The sequence below is a fragment of the Schistocerca piceifrons genome, chromosome 5, assembly GCF_021461385.2.
Source record: "Schistocerca piceifrons isolate TAMUIC-IGC-003096 chromosome 5, iqSchPice1.1, whole genome shotgun sequence".
Classification (NCBI taxonomy): domain Eukaryota; kingdom Metazoa; phylum Arthropoda; class Insecta; order Orthoptera; family Acrididae; genus Schistocerca; species Schistocerca piceifrons.
Genome location: NC_060142.1, coordinates 429,351,415 through 429,367,722, shown reverse-complemented (window position 1 = coordinate 429,367,722; position 16,308 = coordinate 429,351,415). Strand labels below are relative to the sequence as shown.

Below are 16,308 nucleotides of genomic sequence, written 5' to 3'. Positions count from 1 at the left end.
TTTAAATTTTTGTTTCACAGGCATCAGAGGTTTACGTTTGAAAGTATGTTTTCCTTACCAAAAATATTCCTTATCAAGTTTACTTTTTTTTTCGTTGTCTATCCAGTCAATGACATAAGCTTCCATAAAGACAAAGACTCATCAACTGGGTTTGTGACTTCATTCTTTTTCCTTCTGCATTGACTTTGGCTGACTGTGGACCATGTAAAACAACTGCATCTACATCAGTATCTAATACATTCTCTGCATGCCACCACACTGTGTAATGTGAAGGGTAACTTTTACCACTACTAGTCAATTCCATTTCTGTTTCACTCACAAAAGCAGAAAGGGAAAAGTGACTATGTATATGGTTCCACACACTCCCTGGTGTCTCTTATCTTGTCTTTGTGGTCCTTATGTGAAATGTACATTGGTGACAGTGAAATCATTCTGCAGTCAGCAACAAATGCCAATTCTCTAAATTTTATTAATTGAGTTTTATGAAAGGAACTTCATCTTCCCTCCACAGATTCCTATTTGAGTTCACAAAGTGTCTCTTTAATACACCAAGAGCACACTTCTGAATTTCTTCAGTACCTTCCTCTAATCCATACAACTGAACAGTTTTCAAGAATGCACTAGTATTCTTCATGCAGTCTCCTTTACAGATTAAACACACTTTCCCAGAATTCTCCCAACAAAGCAAAGTAGACCATTTGCCTTCCCTGCTACAATTCTTATATGCCTGTCCCATTTTAAATCACTTTGCAATCTTACACCAAGATATTTAATTGGTGTGACTAAAAATTACAGGAGAGTGTTTGGTACTCATATGAATTAACTTATTTTTCTACATTTAGAGCAAACTGTCATTCATCTCACCAACTATAAATTCTGTCTCAGTCATCCTGTAGCTTCCTACAGTCACTCAGCAATGACTTTCCTATACACTATTTGTGACAGTCTTTTTGTTGTGCCTATCTGCGACTCAGCATCCGCACTATATGCTGAGTTGCAACTTTCCTTTTCATAATATTGTCACTTTCATAAATATCCATGACATGTCACTTATCTTAAATATTCTGAATTGAAAGATTCCTTTATGACTTCTATTGAACTCTGCATCACCAGTATTTTGACAAAAATGCACCTACAAAATCTTGGTGCATCTGAATTGTGTCAGTGGCTTCTGTTGCTCACAAAGCCGAATCACATTGCCTAGAGCCTCTAACAAATCTGATCTTCTGATTTTTGGTCCAAGTTTGCAGCAGTACACAGTGAAAAGACTTTATAAATAATACTGGATCCACATTGTGTTTTTCAGGTATAAATGTAGAAAATTGTTTGGGTTGAATCATGCCGTCATTTATCACACAGGTACCTGTTATTACGTCTGCCCACATGCCATCAATAGTTATTGTGAAGTTTGCCTGTGTGATGCTCCTGCCTTGTGATCTCAACAAACTGAGTTCTGCTCACAAATCTTGCAATGGTCAATCATCAACCTTGGGGGTTCAAACAGGAATTGCTTTTATTTGAGCTTTAATGTCCTTTACCTCTTGTTTAACATTTTCCACATCAGATGTGACTGCTTCTCGGACTGTTTTTAATTCTTTATTAAAAGTTTCATGGATCTTTTCTGTTTTCTCTGAAATCTCACATTCATGTTTCTCACAGCTGCTTTCTATTGCAGTGAAATGCATTCTTGCTACTTCTGCAATGCACAAGGCTGTTTGTGATGTGTAATCATCAAAAGCCTCTTGAAAGAAAATATGACTTGCCATGGACATTGAACATGTACAAAGAAAGGGAGTACATATTGTCACATATGTTTGTTGGACTCATAGGAGAGTGCCACCTAAATGTTGAAAAACCTGAACTGGTGTACACTTGAAGATAGAGGCAAATTATCCCACAACAGCCTATTAATAAATTGTCAAGTATTAATTGATGAATCTATATATATTCTTCATCCTCATAGGTATCACTGCCATAGAGACTGTGAAGACTAATTACACTAATTATGCTAATAACATTAATTACAGTGTGCTCTATGGCATTCTCATGTATTCCATATGTGGTTGGACCATCAAGAAACCGAAGCAAGTCGTACAATGCTAAGTACCCACAGCCATGCACATCACAATTGTTTTCAGGTTGCATACGTAGATGCAGATGTAGATGTACAGGACTATTGGCAATTCACACTTCATATCCATTCAATGCAGTTTCCAATTGTTTGATGACAGTCAAGTGATTTCCAACCACTTACAAACAGCCACTATCTCATCCTGTGCGAGAACAGAAGTCACAGTGACGTTGCATTCTGACTGGTGCAATGAACAGTAAATAATTAGTTTTAAATTAGCCTCACAGACATTGCTTTAGTTTTAGGGGTTGTTACACTACAGGAATTGTGAGTTTCCTTTAAGATTTCAAGCTACTACAACTAAGAAAGTATTTTGTGTAAAATTAGAGAGAGAAAAAATGGGATTATTGAAGCTATGCTCACTAACCAACTTGTATAACAGTGTCAAAAACTGTTAATGTATGTCAGTGTCAACACTATTAATTGCTGTAGATGTAGGAAACTAAATGCATTCATATATTCAATCATTTGTACATTCTGTTTTGTAACTCACATTATGAAGGAGAGCCTTCAGGGACGTAGAATGAGTCAAGTTATACATTGTCATGCAGAATGTACTGCTTCTGGCTACTTCCGTAAAGGATACTGACAACAAATTATGACTGACACTAATCTATTCAAACTGATAATTATGGCAAATACTTCTATATTATTGTATACATGTATCTTAGGAAAATATACACTCCTGGAAATTGAAATAAGAACACCGTGAATTCATTGTCCCAGGAAGGGGAAACTTTATTGACACATTCCTGGGGTCAGATACATCACATGATCACACTGACAGAACCACAGGCACATAGACACAGGCAACAGAGCATGCACAATGTCAGCACTAGTACAGTGTATATCCACCTTTCGCAGCAATGCAGGCTGCTATCCTCCCATGGAGACAATCGTAGAGATGCTGGATGTAGTCCTGTGGAACGGCTTGCCATGCCATTTCCACCTGGCGCCTCAGTTGGACCAGCGTTCGTGCTGGACGTGCAGACCGCGTGAGACGACGCTTCATCCAATCCCAAACATGCTCAATGGGGGACAGATCCGGAGATCTTGCTGGCCAGGGTAGTTGACTTACACCTTCTAGAGCACGTTGGGTGGCACGGGATACATGCGGACGTGCATTGTCCTGTTGGAACAGCAAGTTCCCTTGCCGGTCTAGGAATGGTAGAACGATGGGTTCGATGACGGTTTGGATGTACCGTGCACTATTCAGTGTCCCCTCGATGATAGCCAGTGGTGTACGGCCAGTGTAGGAGATCGCTCCCCACACCATGATGCCGGGTGTTGGCCCTGTGTGCCTCGGTCGTATGCAGTCCTGATTGTGGCGCTCACCTGCACGGCGCCAAACACGCATACGACCATCATTGGCACCAAGGCAGAAGCGACTCTCATCGCTGAAGACGACACGTCTCCATTCGTCCCTCCATTCACGCCTGTCGTGACACCACTGGAGGCGGGCTGCACGATGTTGGGGCGTGAGCGGAAGATGGCCTAACGGTGTGCGGGACCGTAGCCCAGCTTCATGGAGACGGTTGCGAATGGTCCTCGCCGATACCCCAGGAGCAACAGTGTCCCTAATTTGCTGGGAAGTGGCGGTGCGGTCCCCTACGGCACTGCGTAGGATCCTACGGTCTTGGCGTGCATCTGTGCGTCGCTGCGGTCCGGTCCCAGGTCGACGGGCACGTGCACCTTCTGCCGACCACTGGCGACAACATCGATGTACTGTGGAGACCTCACGCCCCACGTGTTGAGCAATTCGGCGGTACGTCCACCCGGCCTCCCACATGCCCACTATATGCCCTCGCTCAAAGTCCGTCAACTGCACATACGGTTCACGTCCACGCTGTCGCGGCATGCTACCAGTGTTAAAGACTGCGATGGAGCTCCGTATGCCACGGCAAACTGGCTGACACTGACGGCGGCGGTGCACAAATGCTGCGCAGCTAGCGCCATTCGACGGCCAACACCGCGGTTCCTGGTGTGTCCGCTGTGCCGTGCATGTGATCATTGCTTGTACAGCCCTCTCGCAGTGTCCGGAGCAAGTATGTTGGGTCTGACACACCGGTGTCAATGTGTTCTTTTTTCCATTTCCAGGAGTGTAGTTACTTTGAAAAAATTATACTAACAAATGTAACTTGATACAAAATTATAATTTGTGCAAAACATAGTATCACAACACAGCAGTTGAGTTTGTAGGAGCAACATTTATGTTACAATCACAAAATTTAAAATATTGACTTGGAAGAAAACATCTCAAGCAGAAAAAAATGAAAATAATGCATTAATCACATAAATACCCGCACTGCACATAAATTCCCACACTGCAATAAAGGGAAAATTATTTTCTGAAAATATATTGCTGCCAAAGTTTTTGCAGAATACACAACTGCAAGTCACAATTTGCTATGAAATAAGTCAAGTATTACACTCATGAACATCTGAAAATTTTGAAAAACACATTTTATTATATAAACACACATTGAAATGAGGGCTAATCACTTTTGAATGAAGATGCTGTTACCAAAAGTTTCAAAAAAGTATGAATTTAGTTTACAATTCACAATATAATACAAATTTTCAGTGGTAATCACAAATCTTCATTACACACAAGCTGTGACATAATCAGTGAAAAGTTTTGGAAAAATAACACAAATAATAAACTAAATTTGTGACATCTTCTGTGCTAGAGTGCCACAGGTTAACACTGTTTCATTAGTTTATTACTGTGAAAATACCAAACAATGAGGTGCATCAAAAAAATATATCTTCTGCTTGGAGCATCTAATAGTGGCAGTGTTGGCACTGAAAGACAACTTTCTGCTTCCTGTTTTCGTAGCATATAAAATCCAGTCATGTAGTTATAAGCATCATAAAATATGATAATTGTACTCCATCAATGAAGCAATAACATATTTTAAGATGTCAAACAAAAATACAAATAATGGGTGGCTCACATATTCACCTTCTGATGTGGTAGTTTTCCTCTGTCTTTCTCTTTGTCTTCATTGAAGTCCTGCTTAATTATTATACTAATAGCTTTTTGTGATCATTTTATTGAAATATTACATTTATTTTGTGTTTGGTTTTGAGGTAGAACAAAGAGTATCACTGAAAAAATAACAATAAACAAAAATTATTGGTGCTGAAGAAACACGCACATTTACACTAGTTTTTTTTTAATATCTTAATATTTAATAAGTTTCTGTTATGCTTTTCTTTGTAATGGATACTATTTCCTTGATTCCTTGAAAGGGAACTGATATCATTGGGTATTAGCTTCTGATTTGTTTTCTAAAAAACTGGACCATTTTTTGTAATGAAACATTATTAATTATTACAATTTAGCTGTGTCTCATGGATTTTGTGTTCACAAGGCTGGAGGTTGTTTTGGCCTCACTGAAATCTCACATGGAACAAATGCGAAAGGAATGAGACTAACAGCTACATATGATCCACAAACTCAAGAATTTGAGCTCCATGCACCTGACTTTGAAGCTGGCAAATGTTGGGTGGGAAGTCTAGGTAAGTTTTTATCTTTTCAGAATCAATACATAATGATGAACAAAGTGAATTTTTTGGGTTCTTTAATAAAAGATTTGTGGGTTGTAGTCGCTAAGAGAAAACACTATAGTCAATTAAATCAAAGTTTATACTGTGGCCAAATGAAGCATAAAGAATTTAATGAAGAGGAAATAGAATACATTATGCAATAAAAAGTAAAATTTGTTTCAGTAAATATAGTAATATCCTCAAGGAAGACAGTACATCAGATATCAAAATTTATTATCAGCACTGTGTATTGTGAGTAAAGAACAGAAACATGTGACAGACTGTTGGCAGATTAACCTAAAGTATACAAATGGAAAGATGTACTAGATAATACCAACAGAAATATGACAAGTAAAAAAGTAACTACAGAGGAAGACAGGCAAACAGACAGAGATACATAGGGAGGAATGAGAAGAGGGAGAAGAGAGGAAGTGCTATATGGAGACAGAGGGTGGGATGGAATGATAACGCCTGGTAAATACATCAAATTGCACATAGGTGCAATGTTATCTGAGGGTGCCCATAGCTCAGACAATGGTTGATTTTTTTAAATACCATTACTGCCACAGTAAACCAAAAAGTAGCTTTTATTCACCATCTAGAAGATTCAGATAGAAGCACTTGTGATCTCGCTGTCATGAGCAGTGGGATATAAGACTACTCCTTCTTTATGTAATGAATGAAGTCAGCACTGTCTGAAGTCAGAGATATAGCATCCAGTACTGACCGTGAACATTACACCACCTGACATGCGCCAAAGCACATGTCAGGTAATGTCCATACACATTCTTGCAGTTACCACAATGTTGCATTCATTATCCAACTCCATAGTGTAATGTTGCTTCATTCACTTGTCCTAATACATTTGGGTGTGACTCAATTTTACTACCAGTCTTCTACCCCAAAGTATCTAAATTTGGACAGTCTGAAAATGAAGTAGCTGAATTAATTGTTTTGATGATAACCTCCCAGGCTGCTGCTTCTTCTTGTGCAAGCTTATAAAAATAGGTTCTGGTAGCAGGTTTATGTTTGAAGTTTGCTTTTAAATAAATAGTCTGGGCCATGATGTCATTTTCTACCATATGGTTTAATTCCAGATTCTGATACACTTCCAAAACTGATTACAATATTCACATACATTACAACATGTCAGTTTGTAGAGTTACCCTCAACAAACATCCGCATCCTTGTGTCCATGACAACCAAGTATGTCATCTGCATTGATGTGGTAAAGATCTCATAAAACCTCCAGGTTCAGGCTGAATTTGTTATTCTGGTTTTAGTTTACACACTTTTCAGACAGATTAATACTACTACAAAAACTAGAAATATGTAAAACATACATGTTGACAATCATGATTACAGTAACTATTGGTAATTGGTAATTACTTATGGGAATATGATGTTTATGTTGTGTTGACATTGATATACTTCATTCGATTTGGATGTGTTTTCCACTCTGACTCTAAAATAATAATACTTGACAAATAATAATACTTGACAAATAATAAAAGTAATTTTGATGTGAACAGTTTTGTGAATCAACTATGCTTTTAACTCAAAACTACAGCATAATTTTCATATCTCAAGTTTGGCTTTTTTCTATTTTGGATAGAACTGCAAAAACTTGGAAGTATTTCATTGTTTCTGTCTCCTAAGTTTCAGACAAGACATAAAGTCTGAAAAGGTAATGTAATTAAATATTAAGCATTATGCACAATGTGTAACTTTTGTCTTTTGGTTTGTTATTGAAATTAATATGGCTGTTTTTATTTTATCAAAGCTCAGAGATTTTTTTGCATGTAATATGTATCTTTTCTGTTTCAAAATTTGTGTTTTCCCAATAATTGTGCAGTTGCAAATTTGGTTGTAAGCCTACATTGAAGACAATTTTTGATAAGCTGTACTGTCATTTTACATTGATGATGCATGCTTTGTTTATTTGTTGTGATATCTTTCCAATTTTCAAGCTGCTAGGTTAGTTTCGTTATTGCTGCCATGCTGTTAATCATGGCTGCCCCATTGTCTATTTGCATCAGTGAAGAGCAATGTTCAGTGATCTGTGTTTTGTGGTCAGAAGGCGTATCAGAGGCTAAAATTCATCAAAGACTTTTGGTACAGTACAGGAACCATGTTTTGCCCCAACAGAGTGTCTACGAATGGATTGAAAAATTACAAAAAGGTCTCACAAGTGTTACGCACGATGAAGGAGCTGGATGACTGTTTACCACCACAAATGAAGAAACCATTGAATGTTAGCATGAAATGATTCTCTTAGACAGATAATTAACTATTGACAAAGTGGCACATCATCTGCAAATTAGTCATGGTTCTGCCTATGAAATCATCCACTACAGACTTGGGTTTCATAAAGTTTGTGTAAGGTGGGTCCCAAAACAACTCGCACATCATTATGAGCTGGGGAGTAAATGGTAGAGTATGAAATGGAAACATCCAAATTCGCCATGCAAGAGGAAGTTCAAGACCCAACCGTCTGCAGGTAAACTGGCGCTTACAGTTTTTTGGGACGCACAAGGTCCAGTACTGGAAAAGTATGGGGAAAGGGGCACAACAATAAACATTGTACATTACAGTGAGATGCTTACTGCCAGGCTAAAGCTTGCAATTCGAAGCAAACACCGATGATTGCTGTCAAAAGGTGTTGTGTTGTTGCATGACAATGCCCGTTCACATACTGCAGCCCACATTGCTGAAACGCTCCAGAAACTCTAATTTGAAGTACTGGATCATCCACCATATAGTCCCGATCTTGCCCCTTCTGACTATCACTTGTTTGGTCAACTCAAACGGGTATTAAGGGGCTGTTTATTTGCCTCAGCAAAGCAGTGAAAGAAGTGGTGCATTCCTGATTTGCTGCTCAACTAAGAACCTTCTTTTATGAGGGCATCAGGAAGCTTGTACAATGATGGACGAGGTGCGTTGAAATGCAAGGAGACTGTCGAAAAATGATGTTCTTGTAAGTTTTGTATTTGATTACAATAAAATTTTATAACTACTTTGCAGATAATAATTGACTTACCCTCACACATAGAACTTATAGGGTGCCTACAGATGTTATCTGTCAAAATATTGTGGAACAGTTTGATCAGATTAAGTGGTAAGACCTATATGTCCTGAAGGTCATAAAGATGAACTAGAAAGCTGTAATAAATCTACCTATATCATATCCATAATGTCATAATGGGGAATATCATGGAGCATATACTCAATTGGTGCTGCATGTGGTCTGTTAGATGTGTTCAAAAGATATTACAACACTGGGTGGTCAGAAACAGTCTGAAAGGCTTGCAAGGGTGTTGCAGGGTAGGTTGTGCTGAGAAATAATTCTTAAGAAAACATTTCAATATGTTGCACCATTTCCAAGTTAATTTGCATTAAAGTTAGCCAATCAGACTGCTGCATCTGCAGAGACTGTGTTGCCAAATGGGGCTTTCAATATAATGGAAAATCAACTGGATTTCCAAATTTCACTTTTTTATTTACTTGATTACTATTTTCTGGTTGAGATCCATTTTCAAATCATCCTACATGACAGAAAACCAAATTTACAATCATGTACAATGCAAGTATTACCAAATTTCTAAGCACATACCAAAAATACAGTGCATATTGTTTTAAGATTTACTTACCAGACAGTCAAAATGGTATTTCCAAAAAATATGAAAACCATATTAAAAATATACATGTATTATGAAGTGCAAATGAACAGTTACAGTGCCTACTCCTCCTGCTGCCATAAGGAAACCTCAAGAAGGCAGCACCCTGTTAGGATCTTTTGTATTTATTAGAACATTCTCCAGCCATCAAAAATACAACAGTTAATAAAATAACAATAGAAGTCAACAATAAAATTAATACTTTGAAAATCTTTACCAAAAACAGTCAAAACATCAAACTTAAAATCACTGAACAGTGAATCGCAGCATTGCCACATATGGTGTATATGACAAAGTTGTATATCATGTTAACATGTAAAAAGCATAAACATAAACCACAACAATTGTTTTAAAAAAAGCAATGTAATAGGACATTAAAAATCTTCATCATTTCTAACTCTTTACAAGTGCAAAAACTTTACCATCACCAACTTTACAAAATTAGGTGAAGGTTAAACCTATTTTTTCTGGATATGTCCAGGTAAAAATAGATGTGAAACCATAAAGTTCTCTTTCACAAAGCAACAAAAATGTAGTTGCCATGGCAGAAGACATAACATAAACCCACTATTTACATTTTTGCCTTGTTTGCACACTGGACCCCCTTTTTGTGCTCCATCTACAGGCCCCCTTCTACCTCATGTCCCAGCCCACCATCCTTTCCCTATCTCTTTCCCTACCTCTGCCTCCATCTACAACCCCACTCCTACCCCATATACTCATGAGTGGGTTTATGTTACATCTTTCCTCAGGATGGCAAGTACAGGTTTGGTGCTTTGTGAAAGACAATTTTGTAGTTTAATATCTGTTTTTACCTGAGACATATCCATAAAAAATTGTTTTATCCTCATATAATTTATATAACAATTATGGCATAGTTTTTATGCTTGTAAAGGGTTGGAACTGATGAAGATTTTTAATGCCCTGTTATTATGTTTTCTTTTAATACTTTCACATTCAATGATTTTTATATGCCAACATGGCATGCAACTTTGCATACACACACTAAGTGACTGTTTTAGTAAAGATTTTAAAAGTATTAATTTTATTGTTGATTTTTACTGTTATTGTATTAACTGTTGTACTTTTGATAGTTGGAGAATATTGTAATAAATACATAAGCTTTCCTATATCTTGATAGGGTGCCCCCTTCCTAAGGTTTCCTTACAGCAGTGGAGTTCTACAGTGACAGTTATCTGTAAACACTATAACTGTACATTTGCACTTCATAATATGTATATATTTTTGACATGGTTTTGTATTTTTGGAAGTACCATTTTGTTTACCTGTTACATAAATCTTGAAATGATGTGTTCTGTATTTTTGATATGTGCTTAAAAACTTAGTAGTACCTGTACTGTACATGATCATAAATTTGATTTTCTGTCATTGAGGATGATTTCGAACTGGGTCTTGGCCAGAAACTAATCATCAAGTAAATAAAAAAAGTAAAATTTGCAGCTTTGGCTAGTTTTCTGTTATAATGATTAACAGAAGTTGCTGACCTGCAACTATTCCAGCATGCTGGAAGTTCGTAAATGGATCTTCGCCTGTTTGCTTTCCTAAAACCAAACAAGAGAACAATACAAAAATTGGACATATGACGGTAGTAAGAATTGATCCCAAACCAAAGGCTGAGCAGCCTCATGCACTATCATCTATGTTACTAGAACAGCTGACACTGTGTCTGAGGAGCCACTTGAATTTGCACGCGCAACAGCCTGATTAGCTAACTTCATTGCTAATTGACTTAGAAAGGGTGCAGCATATCACTGTTTTTTTCTTATCAATCATTCTTCAGCCCAACGTATCCCGCAACAGGCTTACAAGCTTTTTAGACTGTTTCTAAGCAATCTGTGTAACTGTTAATCTGACCCTGCTGGAACCCTCCTATGCAGACTTCATTTGATAATTTTTTCACAAAAAAAGTCTCTGATGGTACTTTGAAGCTTAATTTTCTGATGCAACTATGTGTTTGGAGGTTTTCATATCACTTACCTTCGCATGTATAACCCTTCCTTACGCACTGTTTGGCACTGTCATTTTAGATAATTTTGTGTTGAATATTTTGGCAATACAGGCTTTTATTTCAAGTGGAATATTATTGTTGTTGCAGTCAATAGCAGAGTAATTTAATTGACAATTAAGTCAGACATATGAATAATGTGCTCTCTCCTGTACCTCTCTACAGGAGCCAATGAGCAGTCTGAGTCTGGCTCAAGTAAACAGTGGGACCAGTCATTTGACTGGAGTGTATGTAACTGATCAGTGGCTTATGTTAACTGACAAGTAAATCACAGCCTCTGACCAGTGCGCACATTACAGTGCTGTTGTATAGGGTGATGAGGAAATGGATGGGGCAGTCATATGCTGAAAGACAGCAAATGCACATCAACACTGTGTTTTACAATATGCTTTCAATGTCATACTGAGAAGGACATTCACTGAAGTTTGTATAGATTTGCAGATTCTTCTTGCAAAAGTTACTTATCTTTGAATACTATTATATTTTACCATTGAAGAATTGAATTGAATTGAATTTTATTTGATCTGTAAGATTACATCATGTACAGTAAATGTACGTGTAATATAAGACATGTCAAAGTATTAAAATTCTTTATCAATTATTTTTCTACACCTTTAGCTTACATTTTTACATCACTGATAATAAGTAACAATATATACAAATTTAATGGCGTAAGTATTCTGCAACACTGTAAAACTCTTTTTCAATGAGATAGTCTTTAAGTTTCTTTGTAAATTCACTGTGAAGTACACTATCTTGCAGGGTTTTGGGCAGACTTCTTAGTAGTCTGATACCAGAGTACTGGGGTCCTTTTTCTAGCATTGCCAGTCGGTGGGGTATGCTCCGTACTTCATTCTTCTTTCTTGTATTGTGGGTGTGTACACTAGCATTTGTAATCCAGTCCTCACTACCTTTTGTGATGTACATTATTGTGTCTGCTTGTGTCTGTATGTGTGGATGGATATGTGCGTGTGTGCGAGTGTATACCTGTCCTTTTTTCCCCCTAAGGTAAGTCTTTCCGCTCCCGGGATTGGAATGACTCCTTACCCTCTCCTTTAAAACCCACTTCCTTTCGTCTTCCCCTCTCCTTCCCTCTTTCCTGATGAGGCAACAATTTGTTGCGAAAGCTTGAATTTTGTGTGTATGTTTGTGTTTGTTTGTGTGTCTATCGACCTGCCAGCGTTTTTGTTCGGTAAGTCACCTCATCTTTGTATTTATATATAATTTTTCCCACGTGGAATGTTTCCTTCCATTATATTGACATTATTGTTTTGTATATATATAATGATGAAAAAGTTAAGATACCTAAATTCTTGAAACAGTTTCTGCATGTTTCAGAGGTCTTTCTTCTTAAAATGGTCCTAATTGCTTTTTTTTGTAATGTGAACACTCGTTTTGTCTCTTGTTTGTTTGAGTTTCCCCACACCGTCACTCCATACTGTAAGTATGGTTCGAAAAGTCCATGATACACTGTACACAGAAGGTTCTTGTCTGAATACTGTGATAGCTGCATCATTAAGAATATGACAGAGCTCAGTTTCTTACAGACATTATTAATATGTTTTTTCCATTTCAGTTCATTATCCACAAGAATACCTAAGAATCTAGCAGATTCTACTTCTTCCAGCCTTGTTCCGTCAACCTCTAAATCCATGTCTACAGCCTTTTCCTTGTTTTTAAACACTGCATACATAGTCTTTTTTAGATTTATAACCAGTTCATTTTCCAACAGCCATTGAGCTGTGACATTTGCAGATATGTATGCTCTTCTCTCAAGCTGTTCCATATTTTGGTCACTATTTAGTATTGTCATGTCATCAGCATACAATATTTTCTTTTCTTCCTACTCAACACCTATATCATTAACAAATACATTAAATAACAATGACCCCATTACCGAACCCTGCGGCACTCCATATTTGATGGATTTGGTTTCTGATTGGTACGAGTTTCCTAATGATACATACTGCTTGCGGTTGCACAAGTATGATTTTATCCATTCACCTGGTTGCCCCCGAATGCCATAGTTGCTTAATTTTTGTATCAGCATTTCATGGTCAATGGTGTCAAATGCCTTTGAAAGATCCAGAAACATTGCAGAGACAACCTTTTTCTCATCTAAGGACTGTAAAATGTATTCTGTTAGACTGACAATTGCTGATTCTGTAGATTTACCCTTTCTGAAACCATGTTGTGAGGTCATGAGAATGTTATGTTTGTCCAAATAGTTAACTAATCTGGTATACATAAGCATTTCTAGGATTTTTGAGAAACCTGATATCAGTGAAACTGGTCTGTAGTTGTTGGGATCATCCTTACGCCCTTTCTTGTACACTGGCACTACCTTCGTTATCTTCAGTTTTTCTGGAAAAATTGCATCTCTGAAAGAACAGTTTGCTATGTTCAGCAGTGGTGTTATTATCTCCTCACATACCAGCTTTATTACATGATTTGATATTTCATCATCACCAGCTGATTTCTTGGACTTCAGTTTCTGTATAGTTTTCCGCAATTCATCTTCCGTGACTGGTCTTAAGAACATAGTACTGCATGATCTTTTTGGTACCTTAATACCCTTCTGTTTTTGACTATTTCTTTCCAATTTTAGGTTTTCTACTACACTGATATAGTTATTATTCAGTATGTTTGCTATTTCCATACCATCTGTGACCACTGTGTTGTCTACTTTAATTGACCTAATACCTTCTTCTTTGTTTGACCCGTCTTTTTCCTTTCTTTCAGCATTGATTGCATTCCAAGCTGCCTTTGCCTTGTTTTTTGAGTTCGCTATAGTGGTGTCAATTGCTCTTGCTTTCGCTTCTCTTATTGTTTTTCTATACTTCTTTTTTAACATTTTATAGTTTTCAGCTTCGCCCATCCGTCTCACGTCCTGAAGCTTCCTTCGCTGTTCTAGTATTTCACTCGTAATCCACTGTGTTTGATCTTGATGCCTTTCTTGTCTCTTTACTTTGGGAAATGCTACATTAAAATGGTACTTAATTGTTGAAATAAATGCATCATATTTTTCATTTACACTCTGGGCCTGTAGGGTTTCATTCCAGGTTTCCTTACTTAACATTGTTCTAAAGATGTTGATATTTTGTTCAATGATGATCCTAATTTCTTTGGTTGTTTGTTTTGGTTCTGATACTGTGTCATTACTTCTGCAAAAGCTGATTAGTTGTCCATGATGATCAGATATTTCTGTCTGAACTACATGTGACTCATAGTTACACATATTAGTAATTATGTTGTCAATAATTGTCTCACTTTGTGAAGTCACTCTTGTTGGTGCAGTTATTGTCACTTTCATGTTATGCTGTATTAACAATTCTTCAAAATCCTGTCTTATTTTTGTGTCTTTTCCCATGTCAATGTTGAAGTCTCCACATATAATAAGATTTCTCTTCATATTCATTCTCAATAAGCTAGCAACTTTTTTTAGAAAGATGCTAATATTGCCACATGGTGACCTGTACACACAAAACACTCTAAAATCCTCTGCCACTATACCAGTAACTTCAAAGTCTTTTCCTCTAGCTATGGGAAATGAAGCAGCTTCACTGTTTACATTCTTTGATAGAGTACCTGTTTTAATATACAGTATATACAAACGCCACCACCCTTATATTTAGATCTGCAGAAGTAACTAGCTAGTTTGTAGTCCCTTACTGCCACATTATGTATTTTACTTTCAGTTAGTCCATGTTCACTTATGCATAATATGTCTGGTCTTACTTCACTCAGGAGTACTTCTGCTTCTAATTTTTTGTTACCAAGGTATTGAATATTTTGATGAAGTACTTTTATGTAATTTTTCTTTTGTTGGTTTACATGTTGTGAGCTGTATTCTGGGGCAAATTCTTTAGTATCGTCTTTTTTTGTATGGTGCTTATATTTTTCTTTTCCAGCTGGAGTGTATGATTTTTCATCCCCTTCAGGCCATATTAGTTTCCCTTGCATCTAATGATTTTGCAGACATCTGCAAACATTCTGCTGAACGTTACAGACCCCAGTCTATTTAAATGCAAGCCATCCTTCGCTAGTGAGTTTTCACATAGGAATTTGTTTGGGTCTATAAAAATTGCCCCAAGACGATCACATTGTTCTTTAAGAGCACAGTTTATTTTGGCGATATATTTTTCACTCATCGACCTTCTGTTTATGATTCCGCTAAGTATCAGACGAGATCCTGCATACATATTTCTTGCAGAACGAATCATGTTTCTTGTTTCGCTTGCCATTTCTTCCTCACTGCTGCTCCTTAACGAATTCGTCCCAACATGTATAAACACCCCATTATAGTTATGTCTGGTTTCAGAATCTGGTTCTGTAGTATCTTGTCTTGCATTTACCATATTTTTAAAATGTTTACCGAGTTGATGCGTTCTAATACCAGGTCGTACGTCGATCTTGCAATTGGGGACAGCGATATTCTTCAGCAGCGAATCGCCAATTATTAAAAAGTCATTTTCCTTTTGTTGCGTATCTGTCGCCTTGTTTTTCCTTTTGCTGTATGTCACCACCTTCCATTTATATTTATCTTCCGGTTTTTGGCTTACTGAGTTTACCGAGACATCAACGAGAACACTTGAAATGTTGTTTTTAAAGTACAATCGGTCATTCGTATTTTCGCGATCTTCTTGCTTTTCCGTTTGATGGCTTTTACACACACAAGACTTCTTTTCTTGTATTAATGTATCGTTTTCTTTCTTGATGGTTGAAAGTTCGGTTTTTAATGCCTCAATGTCACTTCGTAGTATCTTTATAATTTCGTTTTTTGTATCAACTGCACTTACAAGATCGGCCGTTTCGTCACATAAACAACCGTGACATGTCCACGGAAAATCATCGCTGACGAACTTTAGATTTACTTTCGCGCACTTTTCGTGTAACCAGAAGTTGCATTTGATACACAGAAT

At 37.2% G+C, this 16,308-nt stretch overlaps 1 pseudogene; it reads left to right on the top strand.

Annotated features, from left to right (window-relative positions):
* The window catches only part of LOC124799059, a 162,169-nt pseudogene that overhangs the window by 16,367 nt on the left and 129,494 nt on the right, over positions 1 to 16,308 (top strand).